General features: G+C 37.2%; 2 long non-coding RNA genes across 2 annotated transcripts in view; one reads left to right on the top strand and one right to left on the bottom strand.

Moving 5' to 3' along the window:
* Positions 1 to 23,707, top strand: part of LOC308066565 — a 46,101-nt gene extending 22,394 nt beyond the window's left edge. Inside the window, exon 2 of the long non-coding RNA XR_013929204.1 lies at positions 1 to 23,707. This exon is cut by the window's left edge and continues 17,330 nt beyond it. This is a non-coding gene — a long non-coding RNA (uncharacterized lncRNA).
* On the bottom strand, positions 1,523 to 27,254 carry LOC308066563. The gene is made up of 2 exons (XR_013929202.1): positions 18,573 to 27,254; positions 1,523 to 9,767 (listed from the first exon to the last, which is right to left on the bottom strand). It is a non-coding gene; the product is annotated as an uncharacterized lncRNA (long non-coding RNA).

Genomic DNA, 27,254 nt, shown 5'->3' with positions numbered 1-27,254 from the left:
ATTAAGCTTTAGAGTCCCTGCTGATTGCCCAGGACCACACTTCAGCCCATGCCAGGGCTGCTGATGCCTGCCCTGGTGTTGCTGTGGGATGCCAGTCTCCAGCCCTGTCCCTGACTCCATCTGCTTTGTTCCCAACTCAGCTCCCTGGTGTGGTGTCATTCTGCACTTTCACCATATGGGTATATATTCAATAAGTAGCATGCATCACACTGGATGGTTCCAGATGTTTGGGGGTATGGAAGAGAAGAAATATTTGGATGAATGGTAATATTAAATTAGAAGAGGAAATGTTTCTCAAAAGGGCAATATGCTTTAGGCTTAAATTAACCACTTCTCTGAATATGAGAAATTTAGGCATTGAAATATGACTGGATCAGTTTTAGGTAAACCACAAACTGAAGTGTCCTGTGAATACAGTAGATGGAAAGAGATCATATATCATTTATTTTCCGTTTATGCTGTGGATGTAAGTGTAATAGGAACACTGTATACTTAACAAGATGCTTCGCTAGAAGGTCAATCACAAAGTGTAACTGGGATGTTATCAAATTAGCAGGAAGCCTTGATACTAGAGGCCATTGTACATTCGGTGTCATACAAGATTTTAATTTAAAACTGAAAAAGACAAAACAGTGTGCTAAACATAGAAGAAGTCAGGAACAGGGGCAATAATTATTACAGAAAACTACTGGAATAAAACGAGAGCCAACATAGACAGATGCACTATGTGTAAAGAAGGAAGAAATAACCAAGTGTCAGAAGCTGGCAGGAAGTGTAATGAACTGCACTGCAGATGCGGGTCCTTTGTGCCTCTCAGGATCAATCCATAAATGAACATAGAGGAAAACACTGACTCAGTTGGAAACAGATGAATGGTAGGTTACAGTCTGTGACAGACTGACCATGACTGAAGAAAACAATGCTATCAACAAAAAGGTGCAGTGGGTTTAAAATTAGAAGTAAAATCAGCTATGTAATTACCATTTTGTTCACAGCTAATTTGGCTTCAGGTGGACTTCAGTGCAGGACATCATATTTCAAAGCACAGCTACATGAAAGGGGGCTGATAAGAAATACCAGCACATACATTCTTTCTGCCACTATTACCATAATAAGTAAAATCTTCTGCCACAGGTGTGAGCAGAATCATACTGAACCATTAAACACTCCTCTAAGCAGATGTGGATGACAAAATCTGTAATTCAGAAAACTGTAGTTATGAGGGATGGCCAAATGAAAAGACAAGGGAATCCCATGACGTGATAACATCTGTATGGTTAAGAAGGAAGAATATCTGACAAGTAGTCTATTATAGACTATATGTCTACTGTACCCAGGGCTTGCTCTTTCTTTCTTCCTTTCTTTCTTTCTTCCTTTCTTTCTTTCTTTCTTTCTTTCTTTCTTTCTTTCTTTCTTTTTCTTTCTTTCTTTCTTTCTCTCTTTCTTTCTTTCTCTCTTTCTTTCTTTCTCTCTTTCTTTCTTTCTCTCTTTCTTTCTCTCTTTCTCTCTTTCTTTCTCTCTGTCTTTCTTTCTTTCTTTCTTTCTTTCTTTCTTTCTTCCTGTTTTTCTTTTTGAAAGCTTCTGTATGTTATCTGGATTCACTTTACTCCTATAAGAAAATCCCTAGACAGAGAAGGTGCATTTAGTAGTTACTGAGGCTGTAGCCTGTACTCCCAGGAGTAGCATGTTCTCTGGGTCATATAAGGGGGGAAGCAGGTCAAGAACAGCACAGGCTCTATCCATACCAATGCTGCCTGTAGCTCTGCTGTCGGTATCTCTAAGGAGCCCTCATTTTCCTTAAATGACTTCATTCCCTCACATTATTTGTGCTTAAGTAGACAGCAGGGTTACTCAGGACTCAATCCAGCGTAATCAGGCTATCACCCTAGTGTATGTTTAGTGCTTTTGAAGTGCAAAACACTGCTAAGAGACCACTGTGGTTCAACCCAAATCAAGACCCAGTGATGAAACCTTCTCCACTCTCTTTTCTTCCTCCTTCCTGCATAAACACATATGCTTCGCACAGAGGAATTAGACTATCTTTGAATTTACAAATTACCTTGATTTGTAGTTATGTTTTAAAACAGAGCAAATTAATTTTTTTTATTCCAAACAGTTTTGGAATACTTAAGTATCCAAAATGTGAAACTTGAATCTACTTCTAAGATCAAATTATGCTAATGATATTAATGTAGATTTAATGCATTATTTCTGTATGTCAGAATTGAATATGCAGAGTTTCAAAAATGGATAACTAAATTTAGATTTAAAGCTGCAATCAAAAGGTTCAGAACCCTTTCCTTGGTGATTTCTGGAAATCTTGCCTAGAAATTATGAGCAGAAGAAAAACCATAACAAAATAACTTTAAAAATAAAGGACATAGAAGAGTGACAGTAATATCAAGCAATAACGTAGGCATCCTACAAGGGAAAAAAAAAATCAGAGGTTTTGTTTTTCATCAACATTTTATTTTTCCTCAATATTCAGGAGATTAGTGTTCTCTGGCCCACGATCAATAAGCAGGTGATCTGTCTGCAGCTTTCAGAAGCCCAAAGGTAAAAAGCTGCCAAGTAGAGTTTCAAATATTAGAAGGAAGTCAAGAAAAGTGGGAGGTGGAGAAAGAGAAGACAAATTAATAAAACATTTGCTTAGAGAACACACCAGTACACAGTTTACCTTCAATGACAAAACTCCCAACTCGTTTCCCTGTAAATAATGTCTTTTTTAGCTAAAGAACCAGACAACATATGTTTAACACCTCAGAAGTTTTGCTTCATGGTGTTATTGAAGAACTATTGTCTCAACAGACATGTGAAAGCTGCGCCAGGAAGGTGGGCATTTGCAGGTAAGCTGGAGCCCAGCCAGAACTGCTGTGGTGGAGGAGAGGAGTTCTGGGACCTTCTAAGAGGACAGGGAAACAGCTGAGCATGGTTGAAATTTTCCTAAGAAAGGTAACAAATGGCTAAGTGCAGCTCTCCAAAAGGTCTGATACAAGTACCAATACTTTGTCTCCTTGACAAATTCAGCACAATTTTTTTTTTTTTTTTTAAAAAAGCTTCAAAAGAGGAGCATAGTTCTTTTTTAAGGGAGGGTGGAAGGTGAGATGCAAAAGCTAAAGTAAATAGCTTGTAAAACCTGCAGCTATAAACCCTCTCTCACCTTGGTGAAGTTGAAAGTCACACTGCATATGACTTTCAGTGCTTTACCAAACATGTCAGTGGGTTGCTGATGGTTTTATATTCAATACATGCTGAAAAGAAAATATTCAGTATTACCACAGTAGGCTCAGTGGTAAGTGGTACAAGGGATAAGATAAACATCACTGGTATTGCATAAGCAAAAAAGTGGTATCAATGGTATCAACTGATGGATTAAGCTCCAGTGAAAGAAGGAAAAGGAGTGCTTCCAGAACAGAGCTTTATTTTTAATTTAAACTGGTCTTTCAAACTCCAGCTTAGAGAATGTACTAATAGGCTGGTGCAGTTAATGCATCAAGATCATGAATATTTGTTTTCTAGATGAAAAATAGTGGATTCTGGATATTAACAATAATTCCTGACATAATCAGTGTTCAAAGATAAATATTTTTTAATATTTAGAATTTTTTTGCTGTTCAGATTTTTAAGGGTAAACAGAACAAGCAGATACTGTTTTCAAAATATGGTAACATGTATACATGCAAGTACCCATGATAACCATTTTTTCAGGGACACCAGCTAACAAAATATTGCATACTTTAAGTTTGTTTTTTCCTGCTTCATCTATTCAAAATGATGTGTATTCACAATCTATGAAATGACCTTCTGTTTATTTCCTATATACTTCAAACTAGCCACTGTCTAGTAAGCTACACATTCCTGATCGAAAAATTATAATGTTATGGCTTGTTTCATGATAAGCCTTGAAGATAATTACTATAGAAGATTTGTTACTTTATTTGCAGATTCCTGAAATTATTGGGATGGGTTTGGATTTTCTGTTTTCCTTTCATATTACTGCAGAGAAACAGCGCAGAAAGTGAAGGCAATAGTCACTAAATCAACCATGTGGGGAAGGAGGATAGTTCGCTTCTTTGATCTGGCCTTCCCTGTAAACCAAGGCAAAGATTTTGGGGCAAGAATTAGGACCATCTGCTTTAGGACCGAAGACAGCACTTGGAAGGAATTTAACCTTTTAAGTCCAAGGAGTCTCCTCTCACATGCTGCCTGGCTGGTGAGGTGTCTGTATTCAGCCAGCAGTTTCATTTAAGATTGCAAAGGATGTTTGATAGGAAACATACATGCTACCATCCTAGGAAGAGGGAAATAGAGGTTTGAATCCTTTAATAGAGAAGGAGGTCAAACTTAGACGTCCCTGTTTCCAGATAAGTAGATCGAACAACTAGCTCCTATGGAAATGTTTGGCATTATTTACCATTCCTTCTCTTTCTCAGGCTGCGTTTGAACTTCGAACTTTTTTTTCCAAGTCAGAAACAGAGCTCACAGGAAGATTGTTGCTTCTGATTTCCAAGTTAGGTGGAAATGACCAGTGTACAGGTCTGAATCAGGCACATAAACTTCAGGCAAGCAGAAGCTGAGATGCTTCTCCTGTGCCTGCCATCAGTTACTGCGTATGTATGAGTAGATCCCCACTCAATATACTGAATCATCTTTTAAGAAATAACTTACACTTAACTAGCTAGATCTGTAGTAATGTCCTTGCTTTATTCTAACCAGGAAATCACACAAACTGTTGAACATCCTAGCCCTTCTGGCCTGCTTGGCACAAGCTGAGAAACTCTGAATATGAGACCAACTCCCCAGAGTGATCTAGCGACAGCTCTCACAGAGGCAGTACTAAGAGCAAACCACATAAGACTCCAGTAAACTCCAGCTTGAAGACTAGAATAAAGCAGCTACTTAAAATACTTCTACTGGTTTTGTATTCCAGTCTGAACAGATGAAAGAAGCTCTTCTAGTCCACTGGGACATGGTTTAAACTTTGCTTCCACAGATACCTCCCTTCCAAGATACAACGTTTGAGTGTATCCTGATTTATATATATGCAAGAAGTCGGGTTGCTGGTGGGACCGCAGGCTGTGCCATAGGAATGTGGAGGGCTGTGGATCACCCTGCTGGGAGCAGCACGTATCTGTCAGGTGTTGCAACCCTTCCATGGCACAGCCAGCTTCAGGTTATGGTTGCAGGGACCAGTCCCGTAGCAATGTCTGATTAAGCTACTGCAACACAGCCTCTACTCATGTTTTGCCAGATCACAAGGTTGTGTGATCACAGTGAAGTTAACTTCATGTAACTGGAAAGCAGTACTATTTTGTACTGATATCGATCAATTCATTCAGTTCCTTGAGTTCATAGATACTACAGCCTTAGAAATAAAGTGCAAGGGAAGGTTTAATGATAATATGAACAGAAGATGAAGAGCTGGGGGCAGATGGGGAAGCTCACTCTGACCAACATTGTGCTTCTGCTGAATGTGGCTTAAGTTAACCAAATAGTTAGTTTGTTAGAAAGATAGCTTGAGTGAATGTAACAGGGCTTTTTTGCCCCCTCATTCTTGAGTAAACTCATTCTTTTCTCTCCTGTTCTGGCTGCAGCTTGCAGTTCCCTCCATGGGCCAGCTGAAGTCATGAATGGAGGAGAAAGCTAACACACACAAAAATAATAAATAAATAAATGTGTCTACTAAGGACCAGAGCCAGAAAGACAGAAGGTGGAACTACATAAAAAGGAGGAGCTACACTGCCAGAGAGGCTGGAAGCAGTAAGGAGTTGAACAGATCGATGGCGAGCTGCTATGTAGACACAGGTAACGTTATATCTGCTCCAAGAGCCAGTGTCTTGCCTGACACTGAGGTGATTATAACACCTCCTTAGTGGCATGTCATGACAATGCAAATAAAAATTTCGTCTTCCTCAAAGACCAAGATTTATAGGCCACATATATACTGGAAACAGATAGGATGCGAGCAATGACTTGAAGGGCAACCTGACTATATCTTAGAAAAATTTACAAGAATTTACTTATTTCCACTGGCAGAAAACACTTTGACCTATCATCTTCTGTCAACCAGTTGTAAGGCCACAGTTCCTGGAAGTGACAACTCACTGGGGTACAAAAGAAGTCATCAGGTTTGTGAGCTGTGCCCACTTTCCAGCTTTCTAGTCCCCAGCCTGCACAGGAGGAAAAAGTCGTTTGTATTCTTCTGTACCTGTATATTGTCCTAGGGATTTGAGTTATATTTTATTTCGTTTCAACTGAGAGACACTTTTTTTCCTAGTTTGCTGAACACGCATTCTCTCCTCTTGTACCAGCATTTTGGAATGTAAATGCTAACACAGTTTGCACAAAATTCACTACAAACAATGACAAATAAACTCAGAGACCTGACTCTAAACCGTCCTTCAATTAAATCTTTATTTTATGTCCTAGTAGTACAACTGAACCTAACAAAAATAAAACAGACAATAGACGTTACCATTCACAAAGCACATATATTTAACCTTCATGCCTAATAATAGTAATAATTAAGGGATGTTGACAAGCACTCATTTGACAGTGAGATTGGGGAGGCATGTCTTTCCTGACACAGTGGGATATAGCATTAAATTGTAACAATGCTGGCAATCTCCCAAAGGATGGAGTCAAGGCAGGTGGTAATCCAGTTCAACAGCAATGGAAAATAGGTGACTGCATGTTGGCTTTAAATTACAGTGCACAGTTTGTATTGAGGATAGAGGATAATTTATGTGATACATGTAGAGTAACACTTGAAGTTCTCTCATTTGTTTTCTTCATAAAAATGTGTGGCAATCATTTCTGTGGGATCTCTTCTTCTACAAAGAAAGGAAGAAGGCCTATAACAAATAACATGTTAATTAGAACAGTGAGGCACATTCGCAGCACTAAATTACTAACTTTCATTTACCTGGAGTCTAAACATAGAGTGCTGTAAATGGAATTTTCAGTGGAAATTATGGTAATGGAATTAGAAAACCACTGTTGGCAACAATAAATCATTAGCTATCTAGTCAGAACATTTTACGCTTTCACAGAGTGTAAGCTGTGTTTGTAGCTGAAATGGGATCTCTACACCCAGCACCCCACAGATGGAAAAACTCCAGAAATAAGTATACTATGGCAAATGCTCCACCTTGAGGGCAACACAGAGGAAATAATGTGCAAGCATAAATAGCTTGTGAGAGAAGGAAAAAAAAGAAAAAAAAAAAAGATGTAGTTGCAGGAAAAGTTTTTTAAAACAGCAGCGAAAATTGCCAGTTGCTTTATGGCTTGCCTTGTTTGGTTTACTAAGTGCTAGGTGGGATATTATACTCATAGCTAACATGAGCAAGCGTGGACGGGACAAAACTAAGAGCTCTGATTCCATCAGTTTGCTTTTCTGTAAGTATAGTTCATTCTAAAACATTTCATCACCTGACTTTGAGCAAAGTGCTGCAATAACAACAAGAAAAACCTCCAAATTATTTTGAAATTTGTAGTGTTACCCCTTGTGGCTTCTACTACAGACTCCATGTGGGTGTGCACATTGGGTGTACTTAGCTATGTAAGCACACTTTGTTTTCCAAAGGTGCCACATAATAAATGGATCTTATTAGATTTTACTCTGTCATAATACAGCCAATCTAATTACTAGTGTCATACTGTCAGAAAAAGCATCTGATCCCATAAAAAGCTTCACTTTTGGCATTATTGCACTTTATGGCAAGAAAATTTTTAACTAAAATATTTGGAGCAGACTTTGAAAACAGTTCATTTTAGAGGATGCGATTTGATGTATGTGGAAGAAAAACTTGGTGATACAAATAAGTATTAGACATTTAAATTTCATTTTCATTCTGTTCTTTTCCTCATAAGCAAGTATAGCTCAGGATTTAGATGAGCCAAATGCAGTGGGGAGGAAGGTAACTTGGTATGATAAGCATTTTTTGGATCACATTGTACAGATGCTCTCAACTTGTAACCTAGTTTATCTCCATAGCTCATGCATTCTTTATCTTGTATGCTTTCTGCCAGAAAAGCATGCTGCTGTTGCTTCTGCTGCTGGAAGAGACCTGTGCTGTGTAAGAGTTCAAAAGATTTGGTGAGTATGTTGCATTAAAACAAGCACACTTGCAAGTCTTCTTTGAAGTGCTTCTTGTAGAGCCACGCTTCCTTTTCCTGTCCACCGGTTCACTGTATAGGAGTTACTTAGGTATTCAGGCATCGTCTGTGCTATTTTCAGCTGCATACTCCTTGAAAAACAAAGCAAAATGAAGAGATGCATTGCTTGTAATGCATACATTCTGACTTCTGGGAATTAATGTTCTGCCAGTAAGTAGGTACAGCATATCCTGTCTGTCAAATTTCAATTCCCCTTGTCCCCAGAGAACAATAAATCAGCCACATGTTAGCCACTTGAGCCATCTATCTGAACTTGCGGCTCCTATGCTAAGTTAATCTTTCAGAATCCAATCAGGCAGTAAATGTCTACATATATCTGTGGTTTAAAATTTAATGAACATGATCACTTTTGATATGTTTGGGGGTTTTGTTTGTTCATTTTTCAGTAAAGCAAAAAACCATAGTGGCTGTATGAAATTAAGTAAAAATTACTCTTTTTTTTTTTTTTTTCTTTCAGTCTGCAGAAATGAAAACTACTGTCTTTCTTGGAGTTTCATAAAAATTATCTGTGTGTGATTGTTTTATTATTATCACTTTCATTGAACAGTCACATAAAGCAACGTCTTCACTCATAAGGCAACCTCAAAACCTCTCAAAATGGAAAAAAAAACCCCACAATACTTATATTTCAGCAATGAAGCTTCTACCCAGGAAGAAGTCCTTACTATGTTCTAGCTGAATTCATGCACCTTATTTAACAGTAACCACGGATTTGCTATGTACCTACACATTGGTGCTCAGTCACTAAGGAATTCACGTACTTAAAAACAAGCTTTAGAAACTATTAAAGAACTCATCTTTAGTGCACAGACTGCTAACATGTTCAAAGAGATACTGTTGCTTAAAACTGACCCAGCTCCCATGGATGAACAAAAGAAGCAGCCACATTGGAGTTAATGATTATACTGGCACAAAACTGGTGCTGTTAAGATAAGCGTTAAGAACTAGTTTTCCCTTTTGCCCTGTTAAAGCTTTATGTTAAGTCTGTAGCTGTTTGTTTTCTCCTTTTTTTTATGGATCACCTTTCAGTCATTGTGCCTGGGCTATTTTAACAGCCATACCATTTTGTAATTGCTTCTGGATAATGTATCCAATTTCAAGTGACCATTTGCTGCCTGGATCAATGTTACTTGTGCAATATGATCTCTCACATGGGTAGAAACAAGATTTTTTTCTCGGTTGAGGATGGCTGAGTTCTAGTGCCTGTAAAATACAGATGGATCCAATGGACATTTTGCCTCAGTAAGAACTTTCTGTAAATGATACTGATGGAATGGAAAAATTCAGTGCTAAACAAAGTTTTATGTGCTTCCAGAATTTGTTACTTAAATTAATATTTCATAATAAGAATTATATAGTACTTTGTTGGGACTTCCCTTTGCTTTTGAACAATGCATGAGATTATGTTATTGTAGTTACAACATTCAAGAGCAAGCAGTTCCTGAATAATATTGTGCCATTCAAACATCTCATACAAACTTGTTGTTACCTTTTTAACAGAGCAATTTACAACTCATTTGTGAGTAATTTTAATGTTTGCCAAGCATCCTGAATTCCGTTTTCCTCTTCTGAGTCACAGCATCAATGACCTGTGTAAGGAAAAATTGTTTGCACAGTCCATGCTTTTCATGCTTGCTTTCTTTCTTCAGTGTTGACATGCACAGGTTCTATTAAAAAAAGAAATAACAGGAGAGAAAACTCTTCCTTTCTCTGCATAACAGCTGCAGGAGACACCAGAAAACAAACACCTGAGATATATGTAGCTCATTTTTCAGGTGACCTCATTATGAAAAACAGGAAAGACCCAGACTTCTGTGTTTGCTTTATAAAATGTTTGCCTTCACTGGCTCTGTTGGGATTTAGGGACCAACTGTATGACAGGAAGCTCAGGGAAGCAGTCAACATTGTGTGATGCTATTGTTTTTCTTTGGAGTTCACTAAGTTCATTTCCACTATACTGTTTTTCTACCAGCATGTTTTTGAGTCAGTTTAACTGACTGGAACTGAGTGTCTTAAAATAATCTGACATTAGGTTTGGTTGGTTGGTGGTTTTGTCCTATCTTTTCCTTTTTTTTTTTTTTTTTTTTTTTTTTTTTTTGTGTCTTTATATCCATAGCTGGTGATCTATGGTGAAGCTTTGACTGAGGAGCACTTAAAGGGAATTTAAAGGGTTTAGCTCAGTTCTTCTTAATAATAGCCAGTTTCAGCAAACCACAGAGCACAGACAGTCTCTCTAGCAGCATGATCAAAGAAGAATGAGTGCCCCACTAGCAAAGAGTAGTTGATCTGATCCTCTCATCCAAGCTGAAAGAATAAATGCCAGCTTTCTATTTTTTACAACGGTTATATATTTTTTTTTTTAATTTTCTTAAACCCCAGCTCCCACCCCCACCCCCTTATTTGTGGATTGTGGCATTAATTAGATCTTCAGCATTTGATTCTGTTATTTGCAACCGTGTTTTCGAGGTAACAGACTGATGTGACCAGCCTGTTTGACCCTTGACATAAACTGCCATACATTGAAGAGACTCACAAATAAGGCTTAACCTAGAAATAACATTGTAAAAATAAATAAATCATGTCATGAGCCAGTCGGAAATTCACTTTCTATGTTGGGCAGGGACTGAGGAAAGCATAAAACATGAAGTAATCTTCAGATAAGATCAAGTTAGGTGCCAAATATATTATTTTGTCATAGGAAACACTTTGGGACTGTTTGCTTTAGGCTGTTTTGCCTATAGCTAACCACAGAATATCGAAGCATTTTCGCGTTGTCTGGTGGCACACCTCAATGTACTTCTATTCTGTATACAGGCAAGACACATGCAATTACATGGTTATATATAACATGGAGTTATACAAGGAACCTAGATATACCAATAGTGTGGAAATATAGCGTGGTCTACCAACCACTCCTAACATCCAGTTATGTGGAGCACTAGAAACCAAGATATGCCCCAGAGAACAACAATAGGTAACTGCAGATGTCACTTCTCAATTTTTATTTTACATGACCTAAATCATGTTCCACATTTAAACAGGGTAATCCTCCTTTGGTCCTCTGCTGCCACTGTCCTGATCTACCAACTTTTTTATGTCTCTGGCTTCTTCTGGGAGTAAAGAGCTGAGGTGAATAAATCCATATACTGCTGTGACATACATTATTCTTGAGATTTTTCATGTATGTAGTGTTACAAACATCAAAATTATTATTCCCTCAACTGTGAACAAAATAATCCAGTTCTATAGAGCAATTCTGCTTTCCAACATTGATCCGTGAATTCCTTTTGATTAGAAAGCTAGATTGAGCACGTTTTCATGCACACACATGTATGTATATCTGAGATACAGTAAAATAAGTAGCAATAGTAATATACCTTCCAGAGACTTTGAATTCATTTACCAGCTCAGACATAATAAACAAAAATGTTAACTAGGAAATCTAGGATTTCTGCATAGACCTAGTGAATGTAGCTAAAATTGTAAACATCAAGTAATCACTGGGAGCCAGATGTCATCAGAACCCCTATTTTATGTCCCATCTTGAAACATGGAACCAGAGAGAACTCTAATATTGGAACAATGTGTATAGTGACTCTGCGGATGGAATTCAGCTCTAAATTAAGGCATTAACTCAGATTAATATCTGAGATGTAGAGTACAGTTCAGCTGTCTGAATTTGATGTAGGTGTTTCATAATGTTATCTGAGGTGCCCTAGGTGGTCTGAGACCTGCAGCTTCCCAGATCAGCAGGTGGAGTGTTGGCAGGATACTGTGGCATATCCAAAACTGGCATTACATGTCTATGTTTGGATAACTGAGTTGCCTCCAGGTTTTTTACCAAATCGTTACTAATATAATGTATGCTGCCTAATCTGCCAGCCTTATTGTTGATATAAGCTTGCAAAATTTTACAGGGTAGTAACATTGAAACTGCTAAGATATGACATAATATATACAAATGTAGTGGAAGTGAAATACATTTTTCCTAGAAAATCACACAATAAAAAAAATAGAGTTGAATACCTTATTATATCCAGCCTAAGAAGTCCCAAATGAACAATCTGTATCCAATTTATTTTTACATAGTTTAATATTTATACAAATAATTTTATTCTGAGGAAAATTGCCTGTCTTTTCTACACCCATTTTCCATTTAGGGAAAGGACCTTAAAGAACAGTACTTAGCTACAGCACCAAGACATGAGTACAAATCTCAGTGACCATACTTTTACCGGGCTGGTGAGAGGCATGTCAGAAAAAAAAACACATTAGAGTGAAGGTAATAAAACAAGCAACAGTTGTATGATAAAACAGCGGCAGACAGCATGGTAACGCAGAAAGGAAAACAGGATCCACTGCATGAAAGCTGGGAAGAAGATGGAAAAAGGGAGAGTGGGGGACTACAGTCTAGAAGCTAAAAATGATGGGGGAGAAAATAGCATATTGAAGGGAAAATGAGGAAGGCTAAATATATCACATGAACAGAAGGAAAGAGAAAATAGAGGGATTGTTTTGAGAGTTTCATGGCTATATAATAAATTGGAAAAAATTAAGGAAGTGTTGCTATTACTCATTATCGTTCCTCAGGTTTAGTTTTAGTTAAGCTATATCCTGCAGTTCTTCGTTCAGGTTTGCATCTCTTTTGACTTGCCTAGGATGTATGTAGAAAAGAAAGGAAGTGATTGATTCCAGGTACTCTGTATTCAGCAGATTTTGCTAAAAACTAAATCTTGAAATTGTTAGAGTAAAAATCCCATTGATCAGATCATCAATTTTCCCTTCAAAAGTTAACTTAATCAAATTATCTGGTATCATAAATAAATAAATAAAGATTCTTTTATCACTTCCATTCTAGTTTTCCTAATACACAACTGTGTTTATATTGCAGAAAACATCTGATGTGAGGCTAGGTTTCCTATAGACATAAATGTTCATGATTAAAATATATTGCATGAATCATTTCTTTTGACAAGGCCCCTCACAGCATCTAAGTAGTTCCCCTGCATTTAACTGTTGCTAACAAATAGCTATTGTTTGAGACTGCACTACAAGGACTTATTTTCTAACTGAACCAAAACCTCTGTGCTGAATGGGGCAGCAGTCAGTTCACAATGAATTGTATATTCTCCCACTTCAGCAACTATTTCAACAGCTCTAGTGTAAGACACCAAGTAGCCTAATTTCATTGTAAACATTAGAACTAAGCTGGTGATGCTATGGAATGATTGCTTTTACCACATGTCAAAGTGCAGCATGATTTCACTTCTAACTCCCTTGGCTTTTGATTTTGATTTTCAGAGGTCCACAGTATGAAGCCAAATGTCCTGTAAATGTTACTTATTTACTCTTTGTCCATGGAGTAAAGCCTTCTGCTGTTTGAGTTTGGCTTCTGTAAGTTGTATTAGCAACCAAAAAGGAGTAGGAGATGCTAGACACACTCTTTGCCAAACGCTTAATTTACAATCTGGAGGCTCAACATGCTTAACCCATCTGAAAATCCTGCACATATTGCAGGACTTCTATGGCTTCTCTTCTGTTTTATTCCTACTGCTTTAGGCCAAATATTATTCAAAGGAAGAGAAACTCTCTCTTTGTAATACTCTTTATTACTTTCAAATCACAGTTGGAAGAAAGAAACTGGGAAAATTCAGACAGGACATGAATATCCAATTAATCATCAGATGAACTTGATATTTATTTGGGAATTTTCCTTTCTTTCCATAAAAATTGCTTCTACATATTATTTTCAAATTACTGGTAACTCCAATAGGTTTCTTTCAAACATTTTAAACCCCAAAAATCTGCACACACCTTAACAGGCTTTCTACAGATAATGCATTAAACAAAATTAAAACCTCTAAACACAATTAGAAGAAAAAGGAAGAGAAAAAAACCCACAACCACCTAAAAGCCTTCTAAGCTGTTTAAAATCTGCATATTGTGCATCTATCAGCTTATCAAATAGTCACTCTGACATTTTAAATTTAAAGTCAGTGAGAGAAATATGTTTTCTTTCTCTTCTGTGTTATGACATAAGTTTTAAATCAAAAGACAGTGCAGGTGTTAGCTACATGAGCACACTGTCCACCAGCACAAGTTTCTAGCACTCTCTATGAGCAGTTTCAATGCCATTCTTGTTTACTTCCTTCTCTCCCACCACCATTATATCAGCAAAGCAGCGCATGACAAGCAAGCAGGACTAAGCTGATGAGGAGACAAGTGGTATGACAGGTATAAATGGTATTTTCACTTGGCAGTGCCACTTGAGAAGAAAGCAGGAATTAATGTGCATCTAGTAAAACTGAGACTTTTACTGTATTGTAAGAAGCAGGAACTGTCCTCATGCAAGCTTGTCATCTGGATTCTTATTTTGCTGTGGATATTATCTTCTTTAATTAGGAATAACAAAACAAATTAAGCCCTTTTATTGCCTTCTGTTTATAATCAGAAAGTGTGTTCAACTTATTATTACTACTGTTACTAGACCTTTCTATGCAAGAAAGAGACAGTACATAGAGTTCATACAATTTTTAAAGTTCATACATACAAAGTTCATACTTCATACAGTGTTCAGAGTTCTTATGGATTAATTTAGCAGATCTCAGAATATTTTGACAGACAGTTCTTCAATAATTACATTATATCAACTTCAATAATTAAATTCTGGCAGGTCTAAGTCAGTTAGAAATGCAGGAAAAAAAATAATTTAACCTATTGAATATGTTACCATATATTCCTATAAATGTTCTTATTCTGCATTCAGGATGTTAGTACCGTTCAAGAGAAGTCATCCATCAGGAGCCATTTAAACCACCTCTTTAGTCTATGTCCATGGGTGGACTTTAACAGGACAGCAAATAAATATCCACACATATATACATGCCCTAGTCAGACCAAATGGGCTACTAGCCTGCAAACAGCTCAGGCACCTTAATCGTGGTATTTGGATATACCACTTATCAGTATTTTCCGAGAAAAAAAGGCAGAAAAAATATTTTTTAATGGAAACTGGTGGGTATTAAATAAATTTGGTAAATAAAATATTTGTCTGTATTTTCATAAGATACATTGGGAAAGATTCTGACACAATTTCTTACCTCCTTAATCTATTTTGGCAGCCAATGAAAAAACATTACGTGCCAAAGGTGGCTGCTATCAGTTTCTAAAAGATAGCTGTCAATAATTCGGATGTGCAGCAACATTTAGTAACACTTAGTAATGTTAAATAAAGAGCTTGCCTTGGTTCTCGGGCAAGCAGCAAGCCCTGAGTAGCTGTTGAGTATGAACCTTGGAGACAACATCCTTGAGATCAACACTTTTGACTTAGATTTTAGAAATGTTACTGATACCAGTAGCCTATCTCTTCAAGAACTGCCCTTAAGCTTTTAAACAATCTAATTATCTTTAATTGAAAAAAGTAGGGGGAACATTGTTTCTTTTCATCATTTTCTTGAGCAGATTCTGAATCTTCCACCTTGCTTTGCAAATTGAGATAGTTATAGGTACCTGAAGTACTAATCCCACATTAGGAAGAATGCATTCTTGGAAAGTCAGACCTCTTTAAAATACATCAGTACAAACTTTTGTATTTGCTATGAAGTTTTGAAAATATTGGCCAGTTGTATATATTCTTCCAGTGTGATTTGAAATTCACTTGCATCAGGTCACACAAACAGGATAGATGGAACAGCTAATTTAATGTCATTGTAAGGGTAGTATCCAGAAAAATGAAAACAGGTACTGAATCATCCTGGGGTAAGCGCAGGGACAAATCTAAAACAGAAAATCCATTTCCAAACTCCACATTTTGCTCCCCTCCTTCAAAGAGTTTCTTATAAATTAAATTATCTCCTGATTCTGATGCACACTGCAAAATGCAAAGTCACCACATAATACTCATAATATTTAATCCCAGGTTATGCACATGAACCTAAATGAGAAGAAAACAGTCTCAGCATTTCCTAGTGTACCTCCTTCCTTATTCAAAGCAGTACAAGCAGTTTTCAAGTTGCAGCAGTGCTTCACTAAATCAAGGTATCAGTTGCCAGTGATGATGTTGCTACCACCTCAGTGGGGCATTAATTTCAGAAAATAAACTTGTTCAGTTTTTTTATTCAAAATAAATTGTTTGTGAAAATGCAGCTTGGACTTGAAGAATCAGATTCATAGATGTTGGTGAATAAAGATGTAGCAGTTTAGGTATCACAGTACGTGCATGGGACAGGCCTCTTCTTTTCCAACACCCAGAATGTATTCTGTGTAGGGGCTTGTGGCGGTGAGATCAGGTGTCTGTATGATGTGCACTATTAGAAGTCTTTATTGTACATCTTAATTTTTATTAGGCTTGGGATTATTAGAAAGCTGTATGTTACCCCATTTAACCTGTAGCTCACAAAAATAATCCTTTCCTCTTCCATTCATCCAACTGGAAGAGTAGAAAGAGTTATTCCAGCCTGCACAGCAAAGTGCTGTTACAGCACAAGGAAGCAGAACAGAGCAGTCAAGATCTCAAGTACGTCTTTTTCACCACTTTTTTAGACGTGTAATAGAAATCCTTTATAACAATTTTTCTTTCTCTCTTGGATGACTAATCTTCAAAATGTATTGGATTTAAACATTCAGATTACATATGCTGAAGGACAAGAGAGAGTTAATAGTAGGCTTGGAAGAAGTAGATCAAAAGGCTTTTATCAGCTGCTTGCTATTCCTACAATGGCACCAACAGTGATTGAAAACATTTATCTGGTTTTGGGTGTCAGCCCAGCACACTGCTAATAGTGAGCAGACAATCTGCAGTTTTAGATTTTACAAAGTTTCCTCTCAAAACCCAGATCTCCACACCCCCCTCCCTTTTTAAAAGTTCTGCAGCTGTAGCTGGACTTAGCTGTTCTGTGAATGACTTTTAACACAACTGTGTTACTGTTTGTCCACAGCAGTGATTTGAATGCATGCAGTTCTGATTAATTATATTAGAATCATTCACTCATAGGATTACAGGCTTAATTGGAGAACAAATACAAGGCAAAATGGACTACTGCTGGATGCCCCAGGAGATTGTTTTTCTGAATCTGTAACAGACTGATCTTGTGTATACAAATATGGCAAGACAATGAGAATAAACACCAAAGGGAGGTTGCCATCAAGTTGTGAAACCATCCAGGAAGTGGGGAACTTATGTTCAAAGTTCATGAAAATGTAACAGATGCTGTCTATCAAATGAGTAACCGTTTACAGTTCCAAGAAATGTCTTTAACAAAAGCTGGCATTTGGCTAAATATTCTAGATTTGTCATTTGTTAAAATCCAGATGTTTGTGCGGGTTTGCAAACATGTTTCTTGAGGTCTGTTCAGTTTTTGGGACATTCTTGGCTGAATTTTGCCTACTTAGGAGGGGTTTTAATAGTTTCAGATGGAAACCATAATAAATTTCAAAGTGTTTCATAAGATTTGGGCAACAGCAGGCAAAACAAGATAACCTTGGGCTGTTAGTTTTTGTGTTTCCAAGGGTCATTTGAACCAGAGCTAGCCTTAGTGTCCTGTAACCCCTGTATAAAGCATCAAAAAACTAGTCTAGGCATGTCTGCTCCAACAGACAGCCAGATATAAGTATCCTGTAGAAAGGCACTTTGGCTGGCTCAGCCCTAGTGTTGTGATGCTGTGGCTACATGACTTCAGCATCTGAGCTGGCTCACATCTGGCCAGCTTGAAATACAGGAGGCTAAGGTCTGTCAACAGCTGCCCACAACATAATATTTATTTCTGATGCTCATCATGATTAAGAAAATCCAGAATATTTATTACGTAGCAGTGGATAATGCATTTTCACCTGAATCACTAACGACTGAACCACTGCTGTTCCTTTTTTGAACGCCTGACTTCTTAGCTAAAACCAGTTCCAGCAGTCTGTTTCATTGCTATTGGCTTATTTTAACTTTAGATTCTGCAGGGTGATTCAGAATATGTGTTGGTACAGCTTACTAAAAGGGAAGCTTAATCACAGATGGGAGCTGTCAGTGCTGCTATCGTACAAGCATTATTTGCACACCTGACTGATTATAATTTTGTTCTTCTTTGGCCCTCTGAAAAGGAAAAGAAAATAAATCATGGTTGTATTTTGTTGTTATCAGGTCTGGACCCCAAAATAGCAGCATACATAGATTAAAGGCTGCTGAGCTGTTTTAACTATGCCTTTTATTGTTAGGCTTTTTCTCATACATGATGTCCAAGAAATAATGAACTAGTCTGAAAGGTATTGAGAAGGGGCCTCAGGAAACAGCATGGTAGCCAAGAGTTTGCCAGCCCTAGAGAAAGAGATTGGGGAGGGAGGTGAGGAGAGAGGACAGTGCAAAACTTTCATAAGGAAAAGTCAAATGCCAAAATCCAAACCGTTACCTGCCACTAGGATTCCTCCTGGCTCCAAGACCACAAAATGATCCCACTGACCAAAACAGCAGAGCAGTGGGACCTTCTTCCCTAGTTCCACAGGCTGCACATCAGGGCTGTCATGTGCCTTGGACTTAAAGGCTGATGCCCAAAGGGGTTCAGCATTTCCATGGGTGTTTTGGCTGGGACTTCAAAGTAATGGCAGGGTGTGAGTGGGGCAATGAGGACAGGGACTTCTGTGTAGTGAACATGAATAGAGGAGGGAGTTTTGGATAAAGCAGATTTGTGGAGGAATTCTGTTTACATTTTTCTCACTAAATCTTTTTATGTTAGGTCTTGCTGAGGAGCAGAAGAGAACAGTTTAAAACATCATACACCACAGTTTTCATGTACAGGAAACCACAAATCATTATAGCAAATCAGCTTTAACCAAAGTTAACAAAAAGGCCATCTCATGATCTTTCAGGCAGATAACGCCTTAGAAAGTCAGCAGACGCATCTGATACATAGATAAAAATTTAGCAGTGATTCACTTTATACCAGCCTGACCTAAATCAGCATCCTGCCTTGCTATGAAAATACAGATTTTAATTAAAGCATCCTGCATGTGTGACTGTCTTCTCCTTAGTAACAGTATAACACAGTAGCCTAGTGACTAAAAAATCCTCTATCAGGATTTTTATTTTATATTCTCCTCCATCACCATGTCCTCCCTCTTGCTTGTAAAGAAAGCTTTGGCAATTTGCATGTTGAAAGCAAAAGTTCTTAGTTGCACTGCAAATTATTTTTTGTGCAATATTAAAATTTACCTTCATCATAATATTTGCATACACATCCTTCCCAAATGTACTACAACGAAAATTCTACTTTACTTGTTAACTGTTGTCTGAAAGAAGGGCGTCGATTTCTTTTGACACAATTTGGGCAATTGCTATGAAAGGTGGCATTTTCAATTCTGTATATCTAAATTGGAACAAGTCACAGTACATAATCATATTTTATGTTCTTGGTTCCTTTGATTTTTACTGAGTCAGAAGGATTTTTAGCTACATGGAAAACCAACCCAGTTAAAGTTAGATTCTTGGTTCTTTTCCCTGCATTTAAAAGTGTTTCTTATCTTCCCTAGTAAAAAATTCCACTTTTTTGTAGGCTTGGGAATCCATGGAGATGTGACATGTATTAGCCAGCTTTGCTTCTGTCTCCTGGCTTTTTTCTTCTACGTTATTCAGCACTGCAAGCAGCTGGACACTGCACTGAGGTTTGTCCAAATGTCTGGGCTACTTTCCAAGTAGGTTCTTTGAACAGATGTTCCCACTGAATTTTATCAAGGGCTAGTTTCCTTATGCCTAGAACCTGCCATATGCTCACAGAAAAATGCACCTTGTTTCTGGGGGAACAGCCTTTTATACTGAGATTCAGCTCAAGCCATGAGTTAAAAGTTCAGAGTTCAGACCACTCTTTAATGTTAGCCAAATATTTTTTATTAGCCAAGTAGAATAAGTAAATTCCCTATATTGCACATTTCCCCACATCTCTTAATGATCACTTTTTTTAGTGCAGGAGAAATAATCTCTTTCTTCTTCATGAGAATATTTTCAGCAACACTTTCTAGTCCTCAGATCGTAGGCTGCCTAAGCACTGAATCAAGATACTGTGTTCTTCTTTCCAATGAACATGCTAAGATGTTAGGATATTAAGATCGAAGTGGGAATGCTGAGATTTAGTAACAGTATGTGCAGCTGAGGATTCACAAAGCTGTTACAACCTAACACAAATTACATTGCCTGTCACATATGTATGTAGTTTTTAAGTAGCTGTTATGTGAAATGACTTGAATTCCGCTGATGGAGAAGATGTTTTCTTTGGCTTGGCCAGACATAGAAGTTACAGGAAACTTATCTGAAGAGAAAGTTTGTTTTTTTTTTTTCCTTCCAAAGAACAGAAACATGAAATCCAGTGCTAGGAATCCATTATTTAGGGCATATTGCCTGAGGGTAAATCTACATACCTGGGTGTAAAAGGTATGTGTCCACTATGATTGAGCTCTGAGCTGGACTGCTGCAGCAGAACAGTTGTTAATCCTGAGTCAATAAACTTCACCGAGAGGACAGATAGCTTAGTGTGCACTGAACACTCTGCTAATGCCATTGTGCAGTTCTAGATCGGTGCACAAAAACTGCACCTGTGTGGCTGTCTGCACCCAGCTGTGAAACTGGGCTCTGAAAAACCAGGTGTCCCAGGAACCCCATGCTCTTTTCTCTTCCCCTCCATGCAATGGTGGGACAGTTAGAATGATCTGAGAATGTTAGTTTAGGTATGCAGAAATAAAAATTATGACAATTTCAAATATGCATTGAAGATCTGGAGATCTGGTCTTTTTACATCGTGTTGGCTATTTTCTTTCCTTTTTTTTTTTTTTTTTTTTTTTTTTTTTTTTTTTTTTTAATTTTATTCCCAGGTGCCTGGAAATATGGTTACTTCTAAGAAACTGCAATAATTCAATTTTCAATTGTGTGATGTAGATACAAGTTTGCAAGGCATAATTAAATCAAAGGGGTACATGGACATTACAGAACCTGAATGCAACTTGAGCAGTTTTTTTCATTGTAGTGGACTCACAGGAGAATTTGTCTGGAATTTACTGAAGAGAAATGCAATGGTGCAGTATTTCTGATACCCACAATTTAAAACATTACTTGCTTATATATAAAATAAAACATATCTTTTACAGTGGAAAAAATAACGTGTAACTGATTTCAAAAGTACATTCTCATCCCAGTCTCTCTCAACAGCACCACTAGGAGGGGAGTCTGCTAGGAAACGTTATCTCAGGCAATGCATGTTTGGCCTACACAGAAAACAATCCCTATTTGTTATTTTAAATCCTACAGTCTGCTTCCCTTGCCAAAACTCTACTCCAGTACTTTCCAGTTTGCATAGTATTTCATTCTTTCCATGCCATTTATTCACATACACAACAAAAAATGTAACATCTATATAGGAGTCCCTGAATAAATGGATCCTTTTGGTTATCCAGATTGTGAAGGAACATCTAGCAGTGGTCAGCACTAAAATTTTGACAGATTGAATCAATAATTAAAATTAAGGATGTGGTGTCAGAACCAGAATTTAATACAAAAGGTATTTTGACAGCCTGTTAAAATTACATTCACAGCAGTCAACTTTTCTTTATTGTCATTTACTGACTGTGCTCTACTTTGCAGCTTAGGCCAGCACTGGAGTATTACTGGAATTACTCCATATTTAACAGTGCTCCAATTAACTGGTATTTCTCAGAATGACATCCATGCTCCATACGAAAAAACAGACAAAACATCCTGTCACTCATTCCATTGTTACTATAATACAGCAAGAATATTTTATTTTTCCCCAAGTTTTCTTGTGCTATGTGTATTGCTCTCTCTGTCATGTTTGTTTTTGAAGGAGTCATTGCTTTACGAACGCAAACTAACAGGACCCATTATGTTTGCTTCAGCAGTACACTGACTACTCAGGGACACAAATTTTCATTCTTATAAAAGCAATCAATCATTAACATGATTTCTGACTTAGTAAAGAAACCAAATTAAAACACTGGTGTTCTCAGTGTTTCATCAATACATATCTTAAAAGAGTGACAGCAAGGATCCTCATCCTCATTAAGCCACTTTTTGTCTTTACACATTTACATATTCCAAATTTAGATATTATTAACTGCTAATGAGCATTGCTGCCCTGTGATGCGCGAAATTCAGAATTTGTTGAATTTAAGAGGAATGGACTGGATTTTCTGCATATGTTACATGTCTCTGAGCCAACAGGATTAATTTTTACATTATAAGAAACTCTACTTTTAGACAATGAAAGTGGCATCCAGCCATGACATAGTTATGATTTCATGTCTTTTATCTCTTCCTTATACCAAACACATTCTCCTTTTCTGGTGAGGGATTGCCTCATATTTCGTAAATTACTAGATTACAGCAGGTGGCCCTGGAGTGATTATTGCAATAACAGCTAATTATAACTGTCTTCTAGTGTTAAACCAGTGTATCCTACACTACTGTCCATGGGTTTAGGCCATAAAAAATGGAGAGTAATTTTATTATGTTCTTCATAGTGTATTCCAGCCTTTGCTCACATAAATTGTCCAGTTGAATGGAATAGTCAGTTTAGTAATTAAAGTAGCATGGAATTATCTGTGTGTTTAAGTACTATTGATTAGAAGTTTGCTGGAAGATGGACACTTTCCTGAATCCAAATGTAAAAGAGGCTGTTACAGTGATTATGCTCACGATACTAAAATAAAAGAATTCCATCTAACTATTAAACAAAGGCTAACTGTATCATTTGCCACCACCCCCCACACTGCTCCCCACACCCCGAAGTATTTACCCTTACTCAGGGTAAAGTAAGGACAGGTAACTAGAATTAATGTGAGGAAGTAAAAAAAAAACCCTAGGGAACTTACTTATAGGCCAGGGGTCTAGGAACAGTTTGTCTGAAATGGCTCGAGCTACTGAGTAACATTCCTTGACACAGTACAAAAGTTATTTAGTTAAGCCTTTGAGTAAAAGTTATGAAATTTTAGGAAGAAATATTGGCAAGGAGAACTATGTTTCCTACTATGTTTAGACCTACAGATAATCTAAGTTGGCCTAATCCTATTTCTTTTTTTTTTAAATATCTGAACTGAAAGTACCTATTGTCAGTACATATTGTGTTATATTTTTCATGTTCTCTTCTGGTTTTTACTAATCTGTACAAACCAGACAATTTATACTTTTAAACAATGTAATACTGACGAAACTTTTCTTCCATTACTTCAGCTAATATCTAATTTCTCTAAATTTCTGTATTTATTCATTGAATGGTAAAAAGACATATTAATTCAGTCCACTGAAATACAATGCAATATAAATATGTCTAATTCTGTCAACATCTTTAGGGCCTATTTGGGAGGGTACACAAAATTCCCAGAACTGGTTAAAGTCTCATTGTCTTTTATTCCTTTTTAAACTTGAATCTCTTTATTTTTTTCTTAACAAGCTGATGTATCAAAAATAATGTACAAAATAGATGGTGGGAGACATTTCCAATATAAAGAGGAATTTTCATTATAGATGAACAACAAAAAAAAATAACCCCAATATTTTCTGTTGATGAAATTTACCAAAAACAAATAAGCACAGAAGGACTACCCAGAATGGGCTTTAGTTACAGCTTTACGGAAGAAATATGAGACAACAATTCCTAGAAATGATTTAAATAAAAAAATATGTATATTGATTTACTGTTCAAACAAAAAACAAACCTTACATTGTTTATCAATGTTATTCATTAGTCATTAATACTCAAGATAATCTGATTAGCAATTATGTTTGTGCGTTTATGTTCTCCTTAAATTTAAAAATCTACTCTGTAATGTTTCTTTTGCCTCTTTTCTAGCAATCTTCGATATTGGGCTCCTTATCTCTAACATTACTTTCTCCCTTTATTTTTCCCCTGAAAACGTATGTCTCTCCATGGAATAGTCTACAGGTATTTCCACTGAGTAGAATATGGATGGTAGGAGTATTCTTCTGGAATGAAAAATCAGATCAGATTAGCTCAATTGCTTTGAGGTGAGACACTGGTCAGCGACTGGTCTTCAAGTTGTTCAATCACAAAGTTCTGGCCAAGGCACCAAGAGCTGTGACCTGTGGGTACCTGCTGCTGGATACACACATTTCAAAATCTTGTCACCAATAAGCCTATCCTCACTGTCAATCACTTTCAGTCAAGGGTGACTGGTTTCAAGACTGTACAACTTTGTTGATATAACCATAGAATTTGGAGCTGAATATTTATTCCTAAATTTAAAGACTTCAGATTCAAGTTGTGCGCTCAGTTTTTAATACATTTTGAGACTTTCACAAAATATAAAGCCAAAAAGCCATGTCAGATGATTTGTTATGGTGTATGCAATGCAGGTGACTGAGTTTCACCCAGATGGCCTATATCAAGTCTGAAGACCTTAATTAGTCTAAAACACTTTGAGCCTTGAAAAATAAAGCTTTGTATGAAAAGCAAACTGCAGGAGAGACTGAGATTATACCAGTATTAGGCTGTGCTCTTGACAGGGAACTGAATTGGCCAAGTACAAAATAATCCTCGTAATTTATATATTTCTGTCTTTGTGTGATGTTTAACAGCTTTATAACCTAGATGAAAGAGAAAGGAGACCACACATGAGGTTATCACAGCAAGCAGATGTCTGTATCTGGATTTACAAGGGCAAGATGGTGTATTCTATAAACACTGATGATACCCATGACTTTCCAGTTTTCACCTTGTCTGTGGAATGGACGCCTTACGGAAGGAGGCTTTTTGACAACCCTTTTCCTCAGAGAAAAAAAAAACAACTGGGAGAATCTTAACATACAGGAAAACTATGGTAGGAAATAAAACATACTAGAAAGGTTTTTGGTAAACTCATGCTCTAAGCCAGATTTCTCAAATATTAAATGTCAAAAATGAGTAACAAAGAGATTGAAAAAAAATTGGTATTGAATAGATTCAATCAGGATACAGACATTCATGAAACAAATCTACAAAAAAAATCAAAATTATTTGGGAGTGAAAATGAGCTGCTAATCATGGAATAAATAATAAAAAAAAAAAAAAAAAGAGGAGCTGATTCTTAAGAAGGTTAAAGAATTTTCAGATTTTACTTGGAAAGGAAATAAGGTTTCAGGTGTTTCAGGCTATAGTACAAGCTATTATCCAGAAAAGGGAGATATAAAATGAATTAGAAACTTTCCTAGGCAAAAATTAAAAAAAAAAAAAAAGAAAAAAGAAAAAAAGAAAAAGACATTGTTAGAGGTTATTTTCCTTTTAAAGTAATATATAGCAAAGCCGCCATCACATCATAAAACTAAAGTTACAGTAAGGGATTAAAGTCTTCATGAAATTAAAGATCATTATGCATTAAAATAGTTAGAGTCTTGTGCGGAAAACAAGCCAAAAACTCGGGCTTGGTTTGATATAGTAGTGAAGGATCAGCAGCACGAAAGAGAATGGAATGGTTAATCTCACAAGGAAGAAAGTCTGTACAAGAGGAAAGGTATAGTGAAGAAAGACTTTCTGGTTCGTGAGTCCACAGCAGGACTTGATGTAGAATGAATGAAATAATATGCAAAAGATTACAAAAAAGAATAGAAGAGCTTCATGGGGAGAGGGAAGAGTATAATTAGTAATCCGGGAGTGAAATAGAGTCCAGGACTAAACAGAAAGACTCCAAAATGTCATATTCTTTATTTCCCTGACCAATATAAAATCAATTATATCCCCACCATTCCTGACAAATTATTTTCTAGCATGTCAGACACTTCAGAGTCTCTCCAGGCAATCTATTCCTAAAGAAACCGAAGTGCATAGGCATATTCTACAGCTAAAAAGTCCCTCACAAATATTAGGGGGAAAATGAAAGGAGTCAATATGGTGTAACATGAAGTAATGACACTTAGAATTTGTCACTGATTAACTCATCCTGCTCTGAGGAGTACTGTGCTATGCCCTGGGACAGCAGAAGGAGCTTTCCAGAAAGGGAGAGGTTTTTCTGCATGTGGAAAATAAAAAAAAAAATCCGCAGAACACTCCAAATGTACAGTTTGGTCTTTTCGTATTTTTGAGAAAGAATAAAAAAAATAATTGATAATAAAAACGATAGTCTGAGGTTCTAGAAGGACTACAAAAGGCACAAGATAGGTTCTAAGGGTTAGAAACCTACGAGCAAGAGAATACACTCAGCATGAAAACGCTAGTAGATAAAATTTAAGTGTTAAGGTATGTAAGAAGAAATTAAAGAAAATAGCAAAGATATATTGTGTGGTTTAAAAGGGCTTCTAGATATTAATTTAATCTTCTGTTGTAAAAGGCAGGGAAATATCATAGGATCACAGAACAGCTCAGGTTGGAAGGGACCTCAAAAGATCATCTGGTCCAACCAAAAAGGGAGTCTGGATGAGTTTATCTAGTACACTGTCCAATTGCATCTTGAAAAGCTGAAAACAGATGTCTACGAAGGTAGCAGACTACCTGAAATGATCCCAACCAAGGTCAAGTCTGTTATAGCAGTTTTCTAGGTTTCCTTACGTATTTAAGGAGAATGCTATCTTCGAGAAGAAAGGCATGCCATGACGTATACTTGCTCTTGGACTAACCAGGATACTTGAGAGTTAGGTAGAAAGGAGGTAAGGTTAAAGAGGTCAGGTTAAGTTCAACAAAACTCAGTGCTGGGTCCTGCAGTTGGGTTGTAACAACCCCATGCAACACTACAGGCCTGGGGAGGAGTGGCTGGAAAGCTTCCTGGTGGGAAAGGACCTGGGGGTGCTGGCTGACAGCCGACTGAAAGTAACAGCCAGCGGCGTGCCTGGGGGGCCAAGGCCAATACCATCCTGGCTTGTTTCAGAAATAGCGTGGCCAGCAGGACTAGGGAAGTGATTGTCCTCTTGTACTCAGCACTGGTGAGGCTGCACCTCAAATAATTGTGTTCAGTTTTGGGCCCCTCACTTCAAGAAAGACATAGAGGTGCTGGAGCATGTCCAGAGATGGGCAACGAAGCTGGTGAAAGGGTCTGGAGAATAGGTCTTCTGAGGAATGAGTGAGGGAACTGGGGTTGTTTAGTCTGGAGAAAAGGAGGCTCGGGGG

Source organism: Falco punctatus (genome assembly GCF_963210335.1).
Source record: "Falco punctatus genome assembly, chromosome: 6".
Classification (NCBI taxonomy): Eukaryota; Metazoa; Chordata; class Aves; order Falconiformes; family Falconidae; genus Falco; species Falco punctatus.
Note: the sequence above shows the minus strand (reverse complement) of the source record. Positions and strands in the feature narration are given on the sequence as shown.